We start from the raw sequence: 21,885 nt of genomic DNA, 5'->3' as shown, positions 1-21,885 counted from the left end.
TTTTTTAGAAATGTGAGGTAGTTAACACTGTCATGAGCTAGGCGAGTACGCTTATCGGTCACGATCCCCCCTGCTGCGCTGAACGTCCTTTCGGACAGGACACTGGACGAGGGGCAAGCCAACAGTTCGATTGCAAATTGGGCAAGCTCTGGCCAGAGGTCAAGCCTGCCCACCCAGTAGTCCAGGGGTTCATCACTCCTCAGAGCGTCCACATCAGCCATTAACCCGATGTAGTCAGACACTTGACGGTCTAGGCGTTCCCTGATGCTGGATCCGGATGACACCTGTCCATGGGTTGGCTGAAAGAATGACCTCATATCCGAAGTCACCAACACATCTTCAAACCGGCCTCTTCTTGCAGGCGCTGTTGGATTGGTACCCGCAACTCCTTCTCTGGGAGTGGGAATTGCTCCTCTGCCAGCGCGTGCAAAAGCAGAATGCAGCATTTCTCGAAGCAAGGCCTGGAAGTGCTGCATTCTGACAGCCCTCTGTGACGGCGGTAGCATTTCCGCCATTTTGTGTTTGTACCGGGGGTCTAAGTACGTTGCCACCCAGTACTGGTCCTTGACCCTTATGCTTTTTATACGGGGGTCCCTATTAAAACACTGGAGCATGAAGGCCCCCATTTGCACTATACTGGAAGCGGTGTGGTGGCCTGGCTCCTGCTCATCATCCAGGATAATGTCGTCCTCTTCATTCTCCTCTCCCCATCCACGCACAACAACAGGGGTCCCAGAAAGGTTTAAAGCATGCTCTTCTTGCTCCTCCTCATCCGCCCCGGCACCATCCTCCTCTGACTCCTCTTCAGACTCCTGTTGTTGACTTGTCTCAGATAGAGTAGCCCCCCCCTGGGAATTCATCCAGCATTGCGACTTCCTCATCTTCCCGCTCCTGCTCCTCCACAGCTTGATCAATGACACGACGCAATGCACGCTCCATAAAGAAGGCATAAGGTACCATGTCACTGATGGCGCCATGGCTGCGACTGACCAGTTTGGTGATCTCCTCAAATTGCCGCAGAAGTCTGCATGCGTCGCGCATGAGCAGCCACTGGCGCGGTGAAAAAATCCCAGCTCCCCAGAACCTGTTCTGCCGCAGAGTTCATACAGGTAGACGTTAACTGCACGTTTCTGCTGGAGCAGCCTATCAAGCATATAGAAGGTTGAGTTCCATCGCGTCGGGCAATCGCAAATAAGACGTCTGACCGGCAGATGGCTCGCCTTGCTGACATTCAGCGGCGACACAATGGCCGTGTAAGATCTTCTGAAATGGGCCGAGATTTTCCTTGCCTGCCGCAAGATGTCCTGGACCCCAGGGTATTTGACAACGAATCGCTGCACGACCAAGTTTAAGACGTGTGCCATGCATTTGCCCTGTTTAAATGCGCTAAGCAGATTGGCACCGTTGTCACACACCACTTTACCAACTGTCAAATTGATAGTGTTAGCCACTGATCTGCCTGTGGACGCAAAGCTGAAAGGAATGCCGGGCCAGTGTGGCTCTTGGCTTCCAGGCACAACAGACGCAGCACGGCATGGCAACGTCCCACCTGGCATGTCGAATAGGTTCTGGGGAGCTTGGGCGGCGCAGCGGAAGAGACACTAGCAGCGGAAAAGGAGGAGTCAGCCGAGGAGGAGAGGGAGGAGGATGGAGTAGGAGGAGGAGGAGGAGGAGAAGAAGAAGAGCCAGGCCTGCATGCAATCCGTGGCGGTAAAACCAAATCTACACGGGTGCCACGGGTTACATGCTTGACGGCCGTCAGAAGGTTCACCCAGTGGGCAGTAAAAGTGATATACCTTCCCTGCCCGTGTTTGCTAGACCACGTGTCTGTGGTCAGATGTATCTTGGCACCGACACTGTGTGCCAGAGATACATTCACTTGCCGCTGAACATGGCCATATAGCTCTGGGATGCCCTTCTGTGAGAAATACTTCCTTCCTGGGACCTTCCATTGTGATGTTCCAATGGCCACAAATTTGCGAAAGGCCTCTGAGTCCACCAGTTTATATGGCAGTAGTTGGCGGGCTATGAGTTCTGACAAGCCAGCCGTCAACCGTTGGGCAAGAGGGTTATCCGGCGTCATCATTTTTTTACGCTCGAACATTAGGCCCACGGAAGCCTGCCTTTTTGCAGAAAAACGCGAGCTTGGCGTGATGGAAGGTGGAGTGGAGGACAATTGTGAGGAGAGAGGAGAAGGAGACGTAGAAGACGAGGCTGGACGGTGAGAGCCTGGAGTGTGGCTTTGTGTGTTCCGTTGCTCCCACTAGGCTCGGTGATGGCTGCTCATGTGCCTTCTTAAGGCGGTCGTCCCTAGGTGAGTGTTGGGCTTACCGCGACTAATGCGTTGACTGCAAAGATTGCAGATGGCAATGCTATTGTCAGCAGCGGACACGTTAAAAAAAGGCCACACTGCGGAGCCATGTGTCGGTGTCCTGGGAGCGCCAGATGTGACCGTACATGGTTGATGACTCGCTCCTGATACATTTGCAGTCTGCTTTGTCCCTCCTGTGCAATGTAAGTTATTCCTGCTTCTCCTCCCTATCTGCTGGTCCATATCTCCCTCTGAACTCCCCTCCTCTTCCTCTCTTGTGGGCACCCACGTGCCATCACTAGACACGTCATCATCAACGTCACCTTCCCCACCGCTATAAGTAGAGATCTCGGAGTAGGCAGCAACACCGGGGACCAACCTCCTCCTTGGGTTGATCTGGGTACTGTCGTCAGACTGCTGAGTAGCGGTTGTTGCTACCTCCTCTTCCTGATCCAATACCAAGAGTGGCTGCGCATCAGAAATGTCTTGATATGGATCGGAAAATAATTCCTGTTACTCAAGCGGAAGGTATGTGGTGGTGATGGGGTTGTTGGTGGTAGTGTCTTTGGGGGTGCACATAGCAGAGAGTTAAGAAGAGGGTGCAGATCGAGAGGATGAGGAGGGTACAGAAGAGTAAGGCTGAGTGAGCCACTCAACGAAGTCTGGTGCGTTCTTTAAAGTAATTGAACGCACCTTCTGCAACTTACCACTTTGGCTCAAGCCTGTTGCTCCTGCCCTACCCCTACCACCTAGCAGACTGTACGTCAGTCCCTATACTGATAAAGGACTGCTGCAGTATAGGGCAGCGGTCAGCAGTAGTGCACCTCAACCCTATGTATTGTGGACCTATACCAGCCCTTATGGAATAGCAGACTGTACCTCACTCAACCCTATGTACTGTAGAACCCTAGACCAAGTTACCAGTCCTTATAAGGACCTTTGTGGAACAAGTAGGTTGTGACTGATTAGCAGACTGTACGTCAGTCCCTATACTGATAAAGGACTGCTGCAGTATAGGGCAGTGGTCAGCAGTAGTGCACCTCAACCCTATGTATTGTGGACCTATACCAGTCCTTATAGAACAGCAGACTGTACCTCACTCAACCCTATGTACTGTAGCACCCTAGACCAAGTTACCAGTCCTTATAAGGACCTTTGTGGAACAAGTAGGTTGTGTGTGACTGATTAGCAGACTGTACGTCAGTCCCTATACTGATGAAGGACTGCTGCAGTATAGGGCAGCGGTCAGCAGTAGTGCACCTCAACCCTATGTATTGTGGACCTATACCAGTCCTTATAGAATAGCAGACTGTACCTCACTCAACCCTATGTACTGTAGCACCCTAGACCTTACCAGTCCTTATAAGGACCTTTGTGGAACAAGTAGGTTGTGAATGATTAGCAGACTGCAGCAGAAGGGCAGCAGTCAAGTATAATATTCTTTCTATATTTCGAAGAAAGAATATTATACGTGTACTAGCCTATTACCATACCACTGATACCAGTCCTGAAAAGAACCTTTGTGGACCTAATATAGTAACAGCTACTGATTAAACTGACCCTCATTGCCTCACACACAGCTTCCTGCCTGTCCCTATATAAACTGACAAAACAGAGGCTGCTGGATCAATAACTTGAATAGCACTTTTGTGGACCTGATAGTAACAGCTAATGACTAAACTGACTGTCCCTGCAGCACACACCGTCCGGTCCCTTTCTCTAAATTGACAAAAGACACTCAGGCTGCTGCAACAATCAGTAGCACAGCAGTGCCTCAAACCTATATCCTGAACTACACCTAACACCTATACCAGTCCTGAAAAGAACTTTTGTGTACCAAATAGCTAGCGATTTGGGTCACTGCAATCTCTCTCTATAGTGACAGAAGAAAGAATGTAAAATGGCCGCCGGATCGGGTCTATTTATAAGTTAGGGGGAATGTCCAAGTGTCCATGTGCTGTAATGTCTCAATTGGCTGTCCTGTACCCCATGATGGATGTGTCATCATAGGTCAAAGTTCTTTTACACAGTAAACACGGAAGTCCGCCGGGCGAACGGCGGCAATAGTCCGCCGATTGGGCGGACCGCGAACAGCTGAAATTCGCAGCGAAACGACCGCCGGGCGAACCGTTCGGCCATCACTATCCATCAAGCAATGACCGTGAAAAACCCTTTTCCAAAGTAAAGTGCAAAATTTATAGTGACTCATTATTGATCCAAAAATATATAAAGTGCTGGTGCTAGTAAACGTGAAAAAAGTTGGTATATATAATGAATCGCAGTATAAAAAAGTGTATCCTCAGAATTAATAAAATTAAATAAAAAATGAATAAAATCAATGTCCGTGCAACAGTTTGTTTTTCAAAGATAACATGCAACTTATGGTGACTGAATATCCATCCATAAAATTATAAATATAAAGTGCTGGTGCTGATAAACATTTCTGCAGTGCAGTGCCGGTGATGAGTGGCTTCTCCCCTTCTGTGAAGCTAAGTATATGGGTGTCCCCTTACCTTACTGCTGTAAGGTAACAGCATATGTGAAAAGGCTTTATAATGAAACCCCACTGTGCGTCCTCTGGTAAACGTCCCCAAGTGTGGTTCTCAGACTTAGAGCAAGAGAGGGACACATTCAACACCCACCTAGGTCACCTCACGTCTTTTGAATCACCAATCTTCATGGGCTCGCCTTCCTAAACGCTCATGTAATCACAGTGGTTCACCTGCTACACACGATCAAACAATCCGGTGGAAAAGTCCGGCGGACTCAAGTCCGCCGGACAATCCGCCCGTGTGTGGGCTCCGGGGGACTTTTTTTACCCAAAAGTCCAGCGGACTAAGAAAGTATTTTTGCACTCCAATCTGTCCGCCGGATTCGCTTTTCGGCGGACAGTACGGCCGTGTGTGTGCCAGTCCGCCGTACTTTTGAAATGAACGGACTTTTCCCACCCGGAGAAAAGTCTGCTCATTTTGAGTGCGTCTCCAGGTAGCCGGGGCCAGCGAAGGAGGCGTCGCTGGCCCCATCACCTGGTATGGACTTAAAGGGGAATCCCTACACCGAAAAATCGGCGTGGGGGTCCCCCTCTAGAACCATATCAGACCCTTATCCGAGGACGCTACCCGGCCGGCCAGGAAAGGGGGTGGGGACGAGCGAGCGCCCCCGCCCTCCTGAGCCGTACCAGGCTGCGTGCCCTCAACATGGGGGGTGCCTTGCGCGGCCCCCCCACCCCAAAGCACCTTGTCCCCATGTTGATGAGGACAAGGGCCTCTTCCTGACAACCCTGGCCGTTGGTTGTTTGGGTCTGCGGGCGGGGGCTTATCGGAATCCGGGGCCCCCTTTAATAAGGGGGCCCCCCAGATACTGGCCCCCCACCCTATGTGAATGAGTATAGGGTACAATGTACCCCTACCCATTCACCTGTGAAAAAAAGTAAAAAAAACAACAACACACAAGGGTTAAAATAGTTTATTGCACAGCTCCGGGGGTCTTCTTCCGTCTTCGAGGGTCTTCTCGCCAGACTCCTCCACTATCTTCTGCTCTTTTGCTAGCTCTTTCACTAGCGGAGGAGCCCGGCTTTCTTCTTCGCTGCCGCCACCCTCTTCTTCCGACTTCAGGGGTCTTGTCCCCATCTTCGGGGGTCTTGTCCCCCTCTTCGGTTTTTCTTGCCGGGCCACCGCGCCTTCTTCTAGCTCTTTTACAAGCGGTGTAGGGATTCCCCTTTAAGGCCATACCAGGTGACGGGGCCAGCGACGCCTCCTTCAAAATTAGCGGACTTTCTTCCGCGTGTGTGGGCGAGTCTGTTCATTTCAAAAGTACGGCGGATAGTCCGGCGGACTTAGTACGCCGTATTAGTCCGCCGCAAAAGTGCCGTGTGTGGCAAGGTAGCTTGTTCGGAAAGTCCGGCGGACAGTCCGGCAGAAAGTCCGCCAGACTAAGCCCGCCGGATAGTCTGCTACGTGTGTACGCGGCATAAGTTGCATCTTATCTTTGCACGGACATTGATTTATTTTATTCATTTTTTTAATTTAATTTTATTAATTCTGTGGATACACTTTTGATATACTGCGATTCATTATATATACCAACCTTTTTCACAATGTTTACTAGCACCAGCACTTTATATGTTTATTTTTGGATCAATACTGAGTCACTATAAATTTTACACTTTACTTTGGAAAAGGGTTTTTCACGGTCATTGCTTGTTGGATATACTGTGATCTATTTTTATTTATTTTCTATTTGCATTGAAGGAAGTTTTATTTGTTCATTCATGTATCTGCGTCTATTGCACTCTACCTAAAGCTTTTATGTGTCCCATTGCCTCTTCATAGTGTGGTTCAATACCTTTTCCCCTTTTTCACTTTATTCGTACAGCACAGCACTATTCTATTCTTTCTTTGCTTATCCGGGTTCTGACATTTCCCTAAGTGTTTGCAGCAGTACCCATCCCTCTATTCATTTGGTTGGCGCAGGGATATTTGTCTTTATTAAATGATCACACTTGAAGCAGGCTCTCTCCCCAGCCTAAGTCAGAAATCTACAAGCCGCTTGGGAAAGCCCCAGCAATTAGGTCGCACGGTGCCACATGCTCCAATCTGATGATCAAACAAGTGACTAAAAAGTGGCACACTTGTTTAATAATTGTCCACGTACAAGTGGTACCCCTTTCCAAATAAGAGGGAAACCAAGTCCCACACAATCTTGCCAGCACTTCCTATGTTGTCAGGGCAGTTTGTCGGCTCTATGTGACTATCTTTGCCCTCGTAAACCATAAAACTACATGTATAGCCTGTGGCCCTGTCACAGAGCTTATACATCTTGACCCCGTATTTGGCACACTTGCTGGGAAGGTACTGTTTGAATGACAAGTGGCCGGAAAACGTAATCAGTGACTCATCAAACTTAATGGGGAATAAACAAGTCTGCAAAACGTGGGTTGAAGTGGTTTACGAGGGGCCGAATTTTGTAGAGCCGATCGTATCCAGGGTCTCCACGAGGACGACAGGGTAAATTGTCCTTGACATGCATGAACCACAGAATCTGCTCATATCGTGCTCTGGTCATGGAAGCAGAGAACAAGGAAATATGGTGAACCAATATGACTGCAATTCACTCTTTTTAGTTATGCCCTTGTTGAGGGAAAGGCCCAGAAAGAGCTTAAATTCAGAAACTGTAATCGTTTTCCAATCTCTGGCCATGGAGAACTGGGGAATAGTGGCGATGTGTTGACCAGCGTACAAATTGCTTTGGTCCACAATAGATCTATAGAGATCTTTGATGAAAAACAGCGAATAAAAATCAAGTGACGTAAAATCAACTGTTTCCACCTGAATGCCGAGTTGGCCTGTGAGTGGGGGAAGTAGGGGTGCTGTAGAAGTGGTGGGTTCCCAAATAGGATTGACAAATGCAGCAGGAAGGGCACTACGGGCACGATGATCATGACGGGCCTGTGTTTGTCTTCTTGGTGGCAGTGGGACACTACTTGTGCTTGCAACCTCACCAGCTTGAACTGCACTTAGGGGACTCGCCACATCACCATGTGATACTGCAGTGCTGGTTTGACTACGACCAAAATGTACTAGGCCGCTGGTGCTTTCCAGTTCACCAGAAGGATGAGCGGCACTAGTACTGCTCTGCTCCATATGAGGGACCTGCGGTTCTTGCACCTCGATTACAGAAGATTGGGGTCTGGTACGCCTGACCTTGGCAGGGACCACAACGCCATCGTCAGAGCTATCTGTCATGGAGCCGCTGTCGTCTACAGGATTGTATTCTAAGCCTGAATCTGACCGATGAGTGACGTCCTCTTCACTATCTGTCATGTTCAGAAACGTGTAGGCCTCTTCACTAGTGTACCTTCGATTTGCCATTTTGGGCTCTAAATTTAGTTGTACACTAGCGAGACTCACAGGTAAAAAAGCTCCTTACTGATAACGACTGTATCAAAACGCTACCAAAAAAACTGTTGGCGATCGCAGGGATCAGGCCTGGCTCTATGAACGCTGCAGTTATGTGTGTTTAGTGTTTTGTAAGTGACAGTTATAGATCGATACTGCACTAGGGTGGGCTGGGCTGGGAGGAGGGGCAAAATGCAGGTGCTAGCAGGTATCTGGGCTGATCCTGCTAACACTGCATTTTTGGGAACCCTAAGCTTCTGGGGACGCTAGTATAGATCTGATCAGATATCTATCTGTTCAGATACTATACCACTAAGGGATGTTTATACTACGTGCCTGGGTGTTAGCGGTACTGGCACTAACCTGATGCTGCCTGGGGTGACACAGACCCTAAAACCTAACATATCACCCGCCGGGTGATCAGGAGGTTAAACCTTTATTAGGTAATAAACGGCGGGTACCCTCAACCCCCATGAAAAACAACAAGATGGTCACCTTGGGAAACTAGGGAAAAAACATGTCAATGCCAAAAAAAAGAAGCCTACGGCACCTGGTATTCCCAGGCAGTCTCCTATCCAGGTACTAACCAAGCCAGACCCTGCTTAGCCTCCGAGATCAGACGCTTTCAGGGGTGATGTGGCCGTAGGCATGCTCTTTAGGCACCCTCAACCCTCTTGACAAACGCCAAGATGATCACCTTGGGAAACAAGAAAAAAAAAAACAAGTCAACGCCTAAAAAAACAAAAAAATAGCAAGAAGTCTACGCCACCTGGTAATCCCAGGCGGTCTCCCATCGAGGTATGAACCAGGCTCGACGCTTCTTAGTCTCCAAGATCAGATGAGATCGGGCGCTTTCAGGGGCACCCTCCACCCTCTTGAAAAATGGCAAGATGGTCACCTTGGGAAACAAGGGAAAAAAACAAGTCAACACCAAAAAAATAAATAAAAAAAGAAGCCTATGGCACCTGGTATTTCCAGGCGGTCTCCCATCCATGTACTAACCAGTCCCAACTCTGCTTAGCCAACAAGATGAGGGGCTTTCAGGGTGATGTGGCCATAGGAAAACTGTTTGAGCACCCTCAACCCTCTTGACAAACGCCAAGATGGTCACCATGGGAAACAAGGGAAAAAGACAAGTCAACGCCAAAAAAACAAAAGCTTACGGCACCTGGTATTCCAAGGCACTCTCCCATGCAGGTACTAACCAGGCCCCACCCTGCTTAGCCTCCAAGATCAGACGAGATTGGGTGCTTTCAGGGTGATTTGTACCATAGGCATGCTCTTTGGGCACCCTCAACCCTCTTGACAAACACCAAGATGGTCAGCTTGGGAAACGAGAAAAAAACAAGTCAACGCCAAAAAAAAAGAAGCCTACGGCACCTGGTATTCCCAGGTAGTCTCCCATCCGGGTACTAACCAGGCCCCACCCTGCTTAGCCTCCGATATCAGGCTCTTTCAGGGTAATGTGGCCGTAGGCAATGGCGGCACAGTGGTGTAGTGGTTAGCACTCTCACCTAGCAGTAAAAAGTGTCAGTGGTTCAAATCCCAACCACGACTCTACCTGCCTGGAGTTTGCATGTTCTCCCTGTGCCTGTGTGGGTTTCCTCCCACACTCCAAAGACATGCAGGTAGGTTAATTGGCTTCTGTTCAAAATTGGCCCTAGTATATGAATAGGGGACCTTGGATTGTGGGCTCCTTGAGGGTAGGGACTGATGTGAGTGTGCAATGTACAGGGATAGGGGTAGACACTCACTCAGGTTGAACTGGATGGACTAGTGTCTTTATTCAACCTTACTAACTATGAAACTATGAATCTTTTTGGGCACCCTCAACCCTCTTGACAAACGCCAAGATGGTCACCTTGGGAAACAAGGGAAAAAACAAACAAAAAATAAGCCTACGGCACCTGGTATTCCCAGGTGGTCTCCCATGCAGGCCTGAGACCAGACGAGACCAGATGAGATCGGGCACTTTCAGGGTGATGTGGCCATAGGCAATCTATTTGGGCACCCTCAACTCTCTTGACAAACGGCAAGATAATCACCTTGGGAAACAAGGGAAAAAACAAATCAACGCCAAAAAAAAAAAAAAGCCTACGGCACCTGGTATTCCCTGGCGGTCTTCCATTCAGGTACTAACCAGGCCCGACACTGCTTAGTCTCCGAGATCAGACCAGATCGGGCGCTTTCAGGATTATGTAGCTGTAGGCAATCTGTTTGGGCACCCTTAACCCTCTTGGCAAACACCAAGATGGTCACCCTGGGAAACAAGGGAAAAAAATCAAGTCAATGCCCCAAAAAAAAAAGAAGAAGCCTACGACACCTGGTATTCCCAGGCGGTCTCCCTTACAAGTACCAACCAGGCCCGACCATGCTTGGCGTCTTAGATCAGATGAGATTTGGCACTTTCAGGGTGATGTGGCCATAGGCAATCTCTTTAGGTACCCTCAACCCTCTTGACAAACACCAAGATGGTCACCTTGTGTCATGGATCTGCCACCTAGGGGTTAAAATAATCCAGACTAATTTCAGTGATTGGCAACAGGCTGCCTTATTTAAAAACTTCAGCAGCACTGTCTTTGCTGTCTGATCTGCGGCTCATACCTGTTGACTTCCTGTTCCTGTGATCCGATCTGTTTCCTGTGTTTGACCCGGCTTGTTTGACTACGATTGATCTCTGTTATCCTGACCCTGGCCTGCCTTGTAACCATGCTCACTCTACACTGCTTGATATCCTGTTGCCGAACATTGCCTGTATCCTGACCATTCTCTGCCTGTCGTCTATATCTACATATGATCATCTGTTACCAAATCCGACTTGTCTGACTACGTATTTAGTGTCTCCCCAGCTTACCAGCCTGCTTCCTGCTGACCAGGTGATAAGTCCAAAGATGAACCAGGCACCGCCAGACTCTTGCGGCCACTGTTGCAACATCGGTGGCTCTTGAGCCGGGGTTGTACGAGACAGCCTTCCCACTGCACGTCAGGCTCATCTGGCAGGTATGTAACACCTTGGGAAACGAGGAAAAAAAACAAGTCAACGCCAAAAAAAATAAAAAAATAAATGAATGGTATTCCCAGGTGGTCTCTCATCCAGGCCCGACTCTGCTTAGCCTCTGAGACCAGACGAGATTGTGCGCTTTCAGGGTGATGTGGCCATAGGCAATCTCTTTGGGCACCTTCAACCCTCTTGACAGATGCCAAGATGGTCAACGTGGGAAACAAGGGAAAAAAACAAGTCAACGCCAAAAAAAAAGAAGCATACGGCACCTGGTATTACCAGGCAGTCTTCAATTGAGGTACCAACCAGGCCCAACATGGTTTAGTCTTTGGGCACCCTCAACCCTCTTGATAAACACCAAGATGGTCACCTTGGGAAACAAGGGAAAAAAACAAGTCAACACCAAAAAAAAAAAAAAAAAGGCTTACGCACCTGGTATTCCCAGGCGGTCTCCCTTCCAAGTACCAACCAGGCCCGACCCTGCTTAGCGTCCTAGATCAGATGAGATTTGGCACTTTCAGGGTGATGTGGCCATAGGCAATCTCTTTAGGTACCCTCAACCCTCTTGACAAACGCCAAGATGGTCACCTTGTGTCATGGATCTGCCACCTAGGGGTTAAAATAATCCAGACTAATTTCAGTGATTGGCAACAGGCTGCTTTATTTAAAAACCTCAGCAGCACTGTCTTTGCTGTCTGATCTGCGGCTCATACCTGTTCCCGTGACTTCCTGTTCCTGTGATCCGATGGTCAACGTGGGAAACAAGGGAAAAAAAACAAGTCAACGCCAAAAAAAAAAAGAAGCATACGGCACCTGGTATTACCAGACGGTCTTCAATTGAGGTACCAACCAGGCCCAACATGGTTTAGTCTTTGAGCACCCTCAACCCTCTTGATAAACACCAAGATGGTCACCTTGGGAAACAAGGGAAAAAAACAAGTCAACACCAAAAAAAAAAAAGAAGCCTATGGCATTTTGTATTACCAGGCTGTCTCCCATCCAGGTACTAACGAGGCCCGACTCCGCTTAGCTTCCGAGAATCCAGGTACTAACGAGGCCTGACTCTGCTTAGCCTCCAAGAATCAGACGAGATCGGGCAGTTTCAGGGTGATGTGGCCTTAGGCAATCTCTTTGGGCACCCTCAACCCTCTTGACAAATGCCAAGGTGGTCACCTTGGGAAACGAGGGAAAATAATAAGTCAACGCCAAAAAAAAAAAGAAGCCCACGGCATCTGGAATTCCCAGACAGTCTCCCATCTAGGTATTTACCAGGCCCGACCCTGCTTAGCCTCTGAGATCAGGTGCTTTTAGGGTGATGTGGCCGTAGGCAATAATATTGGGCACCTTCAACCCTCTTGACAAACGCCAAGATGGTAACCTTGGGTAAAAAACAAGTCAACGCCAAAAAAAAAAAAAAAAAAGGAAGCCTACGGCACCAAGTATTCCCAGGTGGTCTCCCATCCAGGTACTAACGAACCCCGACCCTGCTTACCCTCTGTGATCAGACGAGATTGGGTGCTTTCAGGGTGATGTGGCCGTAGGCAATCTCTTTGGGCATCCTCAACCCTCTTGACAAACGCCAAGACGGTCACCTTGGAAAACAAGTCAATGCAAAAAAAAAGAAGCCAACGGCACCTGGTATTCCCAGGCGGTCTCCCAGCCAGGTACTAACCAGGCCTGACCCTGCTTAGCCTCCGAAATCAGACAAGATCGGGCACTTTCGGAGTGATTTGGCCATAGGCAATCTCTTTGGACACCATCAACCCTCTTAACAAATGCCAAGATGGTCAGCTTGGGAAACGAGAAAAAAACAAGTCAACGCCAAAAAAAAAAAAAAAAGAAAAGAAACCTACAGCACCTGGTATTCCCAGGCGGTCTCCCATCCGGGTACTAACCAGGCCTGACCCTGCTTAGCCTCCGAGATCAGACAAGATCGGGCACTTTCGTAGTGATTTGGCCATAGGCAATCTCTTTGGGTGCCCTCAACCCTCTTGACAAATGCCAAGATGGTCAGCTTGGGAAACGAGAAAAAAACAAGTCAACGCCAAAAAAAAAGAAGCCTACGGCACCTGGTATTCCCAGGTGGTCTCCCATCCAGGTACTAACCAGGCCCCACCCTGCTTAGCCTCCGATATCAGGCTCTTTCAGGGTAATGTGGCCGTAGGCAATCTTTTTGGGCACCCTCAACCCTCTTGACAAATGTCAAGATGGTCACCTTAGGAAACAAGGGAAAAAAACAAACAAAAAAGAAGCCTACAGCACCTGGTATTCCCAGGTGGTCTCCCATGCAGGCCTGAGACCAGACGAGACCGAGACCAGACGAGATTGTGCTCTTTCAGGGTGATGTGGCCATAGGCAATCTCTTTGGGCACCCTCAACTCTCTTGACAAACGCCAAGATAATCACCTTGGGAAACAAGGGAAAAAAACAAGTCAATGGCAAAAAATAAAATAAAAATTAATCCTACGGAGCCTGGTATTCCCAGGTGGTCTCCCATCCAGGTACTAACCAAGCCCAACCCTGCTTAGCCTCCGAGATCAGGCGCTTTCAGGGTAATGTGACCGTAGGCAATCTCTTTGGGTAATCTCAACCCTCTTGACAAATGCCAAGATGGTCACCTTGGGAAACGAGGGAAAAAACAAGTCAACGCCCAAAAAAAAAAGCCTACGGCACCTGGTATTTCCTGGCGGTCTTCCATTTAGGTACTAACCAGGCCCAACACTGCTTAGTCTCCGAGATCAGACCAGATCTGGCGCTTTCAGGATTATGTAGCTGTAGGCAATCTGTTTGGGCACCCTTAACCCTCTTGGCAAACACCAAGATGGTCTCCCTGGGAAAAAAGGGAAAAAAATCAAGTGTTCGCCCCCCCCCCCCCCCCCAAAAAAAAGAAGCCTACGGCACCTGGTATTCCCAGGCTGTCTCCCATGCAGGTACTAACCAGGCCCGACCCTGCTCAGCCTCCAAAATCAGATGAGATCAGGGGCTTTCAGAGTGGCCATAGGCATGCTCTTTGAGCACCCTCAATGCTCTTGACAAACGCCAAGATGGTCACCTTGGGAAACAAGGGAAAAAAACAAGTCAACGCCAAAGAAAAAAAAAAGGCTTACAGCACCTGGTAATCCCAGGCGGTCTCCCTTCCAAGTACCAACCAGGCCCGACCCTGCTTAGCGTCCTAGATCAGATGAGATTTGGCACTTTCAGGGTGATGTGGCCGTAGGCAATCTCTTTAGGTACCCTCAACCCTCTTGACAAACACCAAGATGGTCACCTTGTGTCATGGATCTGCCACCTAGGGGTTAAAATAATCCAGACTAATTTCAGTGATTGGCAACAGGCTGCCTTATTTAAAAACCTCAGCAGCACTGTCTTTGCTGTCTGATCTGCGGCTCATACCTGTTCCCGTGATCCGATCTGTTTCCTGTATTTGACCCGGCTTATTTGACTACGATTGATCTCTGTTATCCTGACCCTGGCCTGCCTTGTAACCATGCTCAGCTCTACACTGCTTGATATCCTGTTGCCGAACTTTGCCTGTATCCTGACCATTCTCTGCCTGTCGTCTATCTACATCTGATCATCTGTTACCAAATCCGGCTTGTCTGACTACGTATTTAGTGTCTCCCCAGCTTACCAGCCTGCTTCCTGTTTCCTGCTGCACCAGCTGATAAGTCCAAAGACGAACCAGGCACCCATACACCGCCAGACTCTTGCGGCCACTGTTGCAACATCGGTGGCCCTTGAGCCGGGGTTGTACGAGACAGCCTTCCCACTGCACGTCAGGCTCATCTGGCAGGTAACACCTTGGGAAACGAGGGAAAAAAAACAAGTCAAAGCCAAAAAAAAAAAATGAATGGTATTCCCAGGTGGTCTCCCATCCAGGCCCGACTCTGCTTAGCCTCTGAGACCAGATGAGATTGTGCGCTTTAAGGGTGATGTGGCCATAGGCAATCTCTTTGGGCACCTTCAACCCTCTTGACAGATGCCAAGATGGTCAACGTGGGAAACAAGGGAAAAAAACAAGTCAACGCCAAAAAAAAAAAAAAGGAAGCATACGGCACCTGGTATTCCCAGGCGGTCTTCCATTGAGGTACCAACCAGGCCCAACATGGTTTAGTCTCCAAGATCGGGTGCTTTTAGGGTGATGTGGCCGTCTTTGGGCACCCTCAACCCTCTTAACAAACGCCAAGATGGAAACCTTGGGTAAAAAACAAGTCAACGCCAAAAAAAAAAAAAAAAAGGAAGCCTACGGCACCAAGTATTCCCAGGTGGTCTCCCATCCAGGTACTAACGAACCCCGACCCTGCTTACCCTCTGTGATCAGACGAGATTGGGTGCTTTCAGGGTGATGTGGCCGTAGGCAATCTCTTTGGGCATCCTCAACCCTCTTGACAAACGCCAAGACGGTCACCTTGGAAAACAAGTCAATGCAAAAAAAAAGAAGCCAACGGCACCTGGTATTCCCAGGCGGTCTCCCAGCCAGGTACTAACCAGGCCTGACCCTGCTTAGCCTCCGAAATCAGACAAGATCGGGCACTTTCGGAGTGATTTGGCCATAGGCAATCTCTTTGGACACCATCAACCCTCTTAACAAATGCCAAGATGGTCAGCTTGGGAAACGAGAAAAAAACAAGTCAACGCCAAAAAAAAAAAAAAAAAGAAAAGAAACCTACAGCACCTGGTATTCCCAGGCGGTCTCCCATCCGGGTACTAACCAGGCCTGACCCTGCTTAGCCTCCGAGATCAGACAAGATCGGGCACTTTCGTAGTGATTTGGCCATAGGCAATCTCTTTGGGTGCCCTCAACCCTCTTGACAAATGCCAAGATGGTCAGCTTGGGAAACGAGAAAAAAACAAGTCAACGCCAAAAAAAAAGAAGCCTACGGCACCTGGTATTCCCAGGTGGTCTCCCATCCAGGTACTAACCAGGCCCCACCCTGCTTAGCCTCCGATATCAGGCTCTTTCAGGGTAATGTGGCCGTAGGCAATCTTTTTGGGCACCCTCAACCCTCTTGACAAATGTCAAGATGGTCACCTTAGGAAACAAGGGAAAAAAACAAACAAAAAAGAAGCCTACAGCACCTGGTATTCCCAGGTGGTCTCCCATGCAGGCCTGAGACCAGACGAGACCGAGACCAGACGAGATTGTGCTCTTTCAGGGTGATGTGGCCATAGGCAATCTCTTTGGGCACCCTCAACTCTCTTGACAAACGCCAAGATAATCACCTTGGGAAACAAGGGAAAAAAACAAGTCAATGGCAAAAAATAAAATAAAAATTAATCCTACGGAGCCTGGTATTCCCAGGTGGTCTCCCATCCAGGTACTAACCAAGCCCAACCCTGCTTAGCCTCCGAGATCAGGCGCTTTCAGGGTAATGTGACCGTAGGCAATCTCTTTGGGTAATCTCAACCCTCTTGACAAATGCCAAGATGGTCACCTTGGGAAACGAGGGAAAAAACAAGTCAACGCCCAAAAAAAAAAGCCTACGGCACCTGGTATTTCCTGGCGGTCTTCCATTTAGGTACTAACCAGGCCCAACACTGCTTAGTCTCCGAGATCAGACCAGATCTGGCGCTTTCAGGATTATGTAGCTGTAGGCAATCTGTTTGGGCACCCTTAACCCTCTTGGCAAACACCAAGATGGTCTCCCTGGGAAAAAAGGGAAAAAAATCAAGTGTTCGCCCCCCCCCCCCCCCCCCCAAAAAAAAGAAGCCTACGGCACCTGGTATTCCCAGGCTGTCTCCCATGCAGGTACTAACCAGGCCCGACCCTGCTCAGCCTCCAAAATCAGATGAGATCAGGGGCTTTCAGAGTGGCCATAGGCATGCTCTTTGAGCACCCTCAATGCTCTTGACAAACGCCAAGATGGTCACCTTGGGAAACAAGGGAAAAAAACAAGTCAACGCCAAAGAAAAAAAAAAGGCTTACAGCACCTGGTAATCCCAGGCGGTCTCCCTTCCAAGTACCAACCAGGCCCGACCCTGCTTAGCGTCCTAGATCAGATGAGATTTGGCACTTTCAGGGTGATGTGGCCGTAGGCAATCTCTTTAGGTACCCTCAACCCTCTTGACAAACACCAAGATGGTCACCTTGTGTCATGGATCTGCCACCTAGGGGTTAAAATAATCCAGACTAATTTCAGTGATTGGCAACAGGCTGCCTTATTTAAAAACCTCAGCAGCACTGTCTTTGCTGTCTGATCTGCGGCTCATACCTGTTCCCGTGATCCGATCTGTTTCCTGTATTTGACCCGGCTTATTTGACTACGATTGATCTCTGTTATCCTGACCCTGGCCTGCCTTGTAACCATGCTCAGCTCTACACTGCTTGATATCCTGTTGCCGAACTTTGCCTGTATCCTGACCATTCTCTGCCTGTCGTCTATCTACATCTGATCATCTGTTACCAAATCCGGCTTGTCTGACTACGTATTTAGTGTCTCCCCAGCTTACCAGCCTGCTTCCTGTTTCCTGCTGCACCAGCTGATAAGTCCAAAGACGAACCAGGCACCCATACACCGCCAGACTCTTGCGGCCACTGTTGCAACATCGGTGGCCCTTGAGCCGGGGTTGTACGAGACAGCCTTCCCACTGCACGTCAGGCTCATCTGGCAGGTAACACCTTGGGAAACGAGGGAAAAAAAACAAGTCAAAGCCAAAAAAAAAAAATGAATGGTATTCCCAGGTGGTCTCCCATCCAGGCCCGACTCTGCTTAGCCTCTGAGACCAGATGAGATTGTGCGCTTTAAGGGTGATGTGGCCATAGGCAATCTCTTTGGGCACCTTCAACCCTCTTGACAGATGCCAAGATGGTCAACGTGGGAAACAAGGGAAAAAAACAAGTCAACGCCAAAAAAAAAAAAAAGGAAGCATACGGCACCTGGTATTCCCAGGCGGTCTTCCATTGAGGTACCAACCAGGCCCAACATGGTTTAGTCTCCAAGATCGGGTGCTTTTAGGGTGATGTGGCCGTCTTTGGGCACCCTCAACCCTCTTAACAAACGCCAAGATGGAAACCTTGGGTAAAAAACAAGTCAACGCCAAAAAAAAAAAAAAAAAGGAAGCCTACGGCACCAAGTATTCCCAGGTGGTCTCCCATCCAGGTACTAACGAACCCCGACCCTGCTTACCCTCTGTGATCAGACGAGATTGGGTGCTTTCAGGGTGATGTGGCCGTAGGCAATCTCTTTGGGCATCCTCAACCCTCTTGACAAACGCCAAGACGGTCACCTTGGAAAACAAGTCAATGCAAAAAAAAAGAAGCCAACGGCACCTGGTATTCCCAGGCGGTCTCCCAGCCAGGTACTAACCAGGCCTGACCCTGCTTAGCCTCCGAAATCAGACAAGATCGGGCACTTTCGGAGTGATTTGGCCATAGGCAATCTCTTTGGACACCATCAACCCTCTTAACAAATGCCAAGATGGTCAGCTTGGGAAACGAGAAAAAAACAAGTCAACGCCAAAAAAAAAAAAAAAAGAAAAGAAACCTACAGCACCTGGTATTCCCAGGCGGTCTCCCATCCGGGTACTAACCAGGCCTGACCCTGCTTAGCCTCCGAGATCAGACAAGATCGGGCACTTTCGTAGTGATTTGGCCATAGGCAATCTCTTTGGGTGCCCTCAACCCTCTTGACAAATGCCAAGATGGTCAGCTTGGGAAACGAGAAAAAAACAAGTCAACGCCAAAAAAAAAGAAGCCTACGGCACCTGGTATTCCCAGGTGGTCTCCCATCCAGGTACTAACCAGGCCCCACCCTGCTTAGCCTCCGATATCAGGCTCTTTCAGGGTAATGTGGCCGTAGGCAATCTTTTTGGGCACCCTCAACCCTCTTGACAAATGTCAAGATGGTCACCTTAGGAAACAAGGGAAAAAAACAAACAAAAAAGAAGCCTACAGCACCTGGTATTCCCAGGTGGTCTCCCATGCAGGCCTGAGACCAGACGAGACCGAGACCAGACGAGATTGTGCTCTTTCAGGGTGATGTGGCCATAGGCAATCTCTTTGGGCACCCTCAACTCTCTTGACAAACGCCAAGATAATCACCTTGGGAAACAAGGGAAAAAAACAAGTCAATGGCAAAAAATAAAATAAAAATTAATCCTACGGAGCCTGGTATTCCCAGGTGGTCTCCCATCCAGGTACTAACCAAGCCCAACCCTGCTTAGCCTCCGAGATCAGGCGCTTTCAGGGTAATGTGACCGTAGGCAATCTCTTTGGGTAATCTCAACCCTCTTGACAAATGCCAAGATGGTCACCTTGGGAAACGAGGGAAAAAACAAGTCAACGCCCAAAAAAAAAAGCCTACGGCACCTGGTATTTCCTGGCGGTCTTCCATTTAGGTACTAACCAGGCCCAACACTGCTTAGTCTCCGAGATCAGACCAGATCTGGCGCTTTCAGGATTATGTAGCTGTAGGCAATCTGTTTGGGCACCCTTAACCCTCTTGGCAAACACCAAGATGGTCTCCCTGGGAAAAAAGGGAAAAAAATCAAGTGTTCGCCCCCCCCCCCCCCCCAAAAAAAAGAAGCCTACGGCACCTGGTATTCCCAGGCTGTCTCCCATGCAGGTACTAACCAGGCCCGACCCTGCTCAGCCTCCAAAATCAGATGAGATCAGGGGCTTTCAGAGTGGCCATAGGCATGCTCTTTGAGCACCCTCAATGCTCTTGACAAACGCCAAGATGGTCACCTTGGGAAACAAGGGAAAAAAACAAGTCAACGCCAAAGAAAAAAAAAAGGCTTACAGCACCTGGTAATCCCAGGCGGTCTCCCTTCCAAGTACCAACCAGGCCCGACCCTGCTTAGCGTCCTAGATCAGATGAGATTTGGCACTTTCAGGGTGATGTGGCCGTAGGCAATCTCTTTAGGTACCCTCAACCCTCTTGACAAACACCAAGATGGTCACCTTGTGTCATGGATCTGCCACCTAGGGGTTAAAATAATCCAGACTAATTTCAGTGATTGGCAACAGGCTGCCTTATTTAAAAACCTCAGCAGCACTGTCTTTGCTGTCTGATCTGCGGCTCATACCTGTTCCCGTGATCCGATCTGTTTCCTGTATTTGACCCGGCTTATTTGACTACGATTGATCTCTGTTATCCTGACCCTGGCCTGCCTTGTAACCATGCTCAGCTCTACACTGCTTGATATCCTGTTGCCGAACTTTGCCTGTATCCTGACCATTCTCTGCCTGTCGTCTATCTACATCTGATCATCTGTTACCAAATCCGGCTTATCTGACTACGTATTTAGTGTCTCCCCAGCTTACCAGCCTGCTTCCTGTTTCCTGCTGCACCAGCTGATAAGTCCAAAGACGAACCAGGCACCCATACACCGCCAGACTCTTGCGGCCACTGTTGCAACATCGGTGGCCCTTGAGCCGGGGTTGTACGAGACAGCCTTCCCACTGCACGTCAGGCTCATCTGGCAGGTAACACCTTGGGAAACGAGGGAAAAAAAACAAGTCAAAGCCAAAAAAAAAAAATGAATGGTATTCCCAGGTGGTCTCCCATCCAGGCCCGACTCTGCTTAGCCTCTGAGACCAGATGAGATTGTGCGCTTTAAGGGTGATTTGGCCATAGGCAATCTCTTTGGGCACCTTCAACCCTCTTGACAGATGCCAAGATGGTCAACGTGGGAAACAAGGGAAAAAAACAAGTCAACGCCAAAAAAAAAAAAAAGGAAGCATACGGCACCTGGTATTCCCAGGCGGTCTTCCATTGAGGTACCAACCAGGCCCAACATGGTTTAGTCTCCAAGATCGGGTGCTTTTAGGGTGATGTGGCCGTCTTTGGGCACCCTCAACCCTCTTGATAAACACCAAGATGGTCACCTTGGGAAACAAGGGAAAAAACAAGTCAACGCCCCAAAAAAAAAGAAGCCTATGGCACCTGGTATTACCAGGCTGTCTCCCATCCAGGTACTAACGAGGCCCGACTCCGCTTAGCCTCAAAGAATCCAGGTACTAACGAGGCCTGACTCTGCTTAGCCTCTGAGAATCAGACGAGATCGGGCAGTTTCAGGGTGATGTGGCCGTAGGCAATCTCTTTGGGCACCCTCAACCCTCTTGACAAATGCCAAGGTGGTCACCTTGGGAAACGAGGGAAAATAATAAGTCAACGGCAAAAAAAAAAAAAAAAAAGAAGCCTACGGCATCTGGAATTCCCAGGCAGTCTCCCATCCAGGTATTAACCAGGCCCGACCCTGCTTAGCCTCTGAGATCAGGTGCTTTTAGGGTGATGTGGCCGTAGGCAATAATTTTGGGCACCTTTAACCCTCTTAACAAACGCCAAGATGGTCACCTTGGGTAAAAAACAAGTCGACGCCAAAAAAAAAAGAAAAAGGAAGCCTACGGCACCAAGTATTCCCAGGTGGTCTCCCATCCAGGTACTAACGAACCCCGACCCTGCTTACCCTCTGTGATCAGACGAGATTGGGTGCTTTCAGGGTGATGTGTACGTAGGCAATCTCTTTGGGCACCCTCAACCCTCTTGACAAAGGCCAAGACAGTCACCTTGGAAAACAAGGGATAACAACAAGTCAATGCAAAAAAAAAGAAGCCTACGGCACCTGGTATTCCCAGGTGGTCTCCCAGCCAGGTACTAACGAGGCCCGACCCTGCTTCGCCTCCGAGAATCATACGGGATCGGGCACTTTCAGGGTGATGGTAAAGGTAACGG

The 21,885-nt window shown here is 49.1% G+C and overlaps 25 pseudogenes; all 25 read right to left on the bottom strand.

Annotated features, from left to right (window-relative positions):
- Nucleotides 1-8,746: 8,746 nt before the first annotated feature.
- On the bottom strand, nt 8,747-8,856 carry LOC143965522 (5S ribosomal RNA; annotated as a pseudogene).
- Nucleotides 8,857-9,364: 508 nt separating this feature from the next.
- LOC143965356 (5S ribosomal RNA) lies at nt 9,365-9,484 on the bottom strand (annotated as a pseudogene).
- A 92-nt stretch (nt 9,485-9,576) lies between these two features.
- LOC143965464 (5S ribosomal RNA) lies at nt 9,577-9,685 on the bottom strand (annotated as a pseudogene).
- A 614-nt stretch (nt 9,686-10,299) lies between these two features.
- LOC143965518 (5S ribosomal RNA) lies at nt 10,300-10,418 on the bottom strand (annotated as a pseudogene).
- A 101-nt stretch (nt 10,419-10,519) lies between these two features.
- Nucleotides 10,520-10,638, bottom strand: LOC143965363 (5S ribosomal RNA; annotated as a pseudogene).
- A 992-nt stretch (nt 10,639-11,630) lies between these two features.
- On the bottom strand, nt 11,631-11,748 carry LOC143965379 (5S ribosomal RNA; annotated as a pseudogene).
- Nucleotides 11,749-12,633: 885 nt separating this feature from the next.
- LOC143965423 (5S ribosomal RNA) lies at nt 12,634-12,752 on the bottom strand (annotated as a pseudogene).
- Nucleotides 12,753-12,832: 80 nt separating this feature from the next.
- On the bottom strand, nt 12,833-12,951 carry LOC143965279 (5S ribosomal RNA; annotated as a pseudogene).
- A 104-nt stretch (nt 12,952-13,055) lies between these two features.
- On the bottom strand, nt 13,056-13,174 carry LOC143965239 (5S ribosomal RNA; annotated as a pseudogene).
- A 92-nt stretch (nt 13,175-13,266) lies between these two features.
- LOC143965353 (5S ribosomal RNA) lies at nt 13,267-13,375 on the bottom strand (annotated as a pseudogene).
- Nucleotides 13,376-13,669: 294 nt separating this feature from the next.
- LOC143965427 (5S ribosomal RNA) lies at nt 13,670-13,778 on the bottom strand (annotated as a pseudogene).
- Nucleotides 13,779-14,309: 531 nt separating this feature from the next.
- LOC143965272 (5S ribosomal RNA) lies at nt 14,310-14,428 on the bottom strand (annotated as a pseudogene).
- A 1,021-nt stretch (nt 14,429-15,449) lies between these two features.
- On the bottom strand, nt 15,450-15,568 carry LOC143965422 (5S ribosomal RNA; annotated as a pseudogene).
- An 80-nt stretch (nt 15,569-15,648) lies between these two features.
- On the bottom strand, nt 15,649-15,767 carry LOC143965278 (5S ribosomal RNA; annotated as a pseudogene).
- Nucleotides 15,768-15,872: 105 nt separating this feature from the next.
- Nucleotides 15,873-15,991, bottom strand: LOC143965238 (5S ribosomal RNA; annotated as a pseudogene).
- A 92-nt stretch (nt 15,992-16,083) lies between these two features.
- On the bottom strand, nt 16,084-16,192 carry LOC143965352 (5S ribosomal RNA; annotated as a pseudogene).
- A 294-nt stretch (nt 16,193-16,486) lies between these two features.
- Nucleotides 16,487-16,595, bottom strand: LOC143965426 (5S ribosomal RNA; annotated as a pseudogene).
- A 533-nt stretch (nt 16,596-17,128) lies between these two features.
- Nucleotides 17,129-17,247, bottom strand: LOC143965271 (5S ribosomal RNA; annotated as a pseudogene).
- Nucleotides 17,248-18,268: 1,021 nt separating this feature from the next.
- Nucleotides 18,269-18,387, bottom strand: LOC143965421 (5S ribosomal RNA; annotated as a pseudogene).
- Nucleotides 18,388-18,467: 80 nt separating this feature from the next.
- On the bottom strand, nt 18,468-18,586 carry LOC143965277 (5S ribosomal RNA; annotated as a pseudogene).
- Nucleotides 18,587-18,690: 104 nt separating this feature from the next.
- LOC143965237 (5S ribosomal RNA) lies at nt 18,691-18,809 on the bottom strand (annotated as a pseudogene).
- A 92-nt stretch (nt 18,810-18,901) lies between these two features.
- On the bottom strand, nt 18,902-19,010 carry LOC143965351 (5S ribosomal RNA; annotated as a pseudogene).
- A 294-nt stretch (nt 19,011-19,304) lies between these two features.
- On the bottom strand, nt 19,305-19,413 carry LOC143965425 (5S ribosomal RNA; annotated as a pseudogene).
- A 530-nt stretch (nt 19,414-19,943) lies between these two features.
- Nucleotides 19,944-20,062, bottom strand: LOC143965269 (5S ribosomal RNA; annotated as a pseudogene).
- Nucleotides 20,063-21,349: 1,287 nt separating this feature from the next.
- On the bottom strand, nt 21,350-21,458 carry LOC143965415 (5S ribosomal RNA; annotated as a pseudogene).
- Nucleotides 21,459-21,885: the final 427 nt, after the last annotated feature.

The sequence above is a fragment of the Lithobates pipiens genome, unplaced genomic scaffold (assembly GCF_037356315.1).
Source record: "Lithobates pipiens isolate NorthernLeopardFrog02 unplaced genomic scaffold, aLitPip1_a1.2 Scaffold_8, whole genome shotgun sequence".
NCBI lineage: Eukaryota > Metazoa > Chordata > Amphibia > Anura > Ranidae > Lithobates > Lithobates pipiens.
Note: the sequence above shows the minus strand (reverse complement) of the source record. Positions and strands in the feature narration are given on the sequence as shown.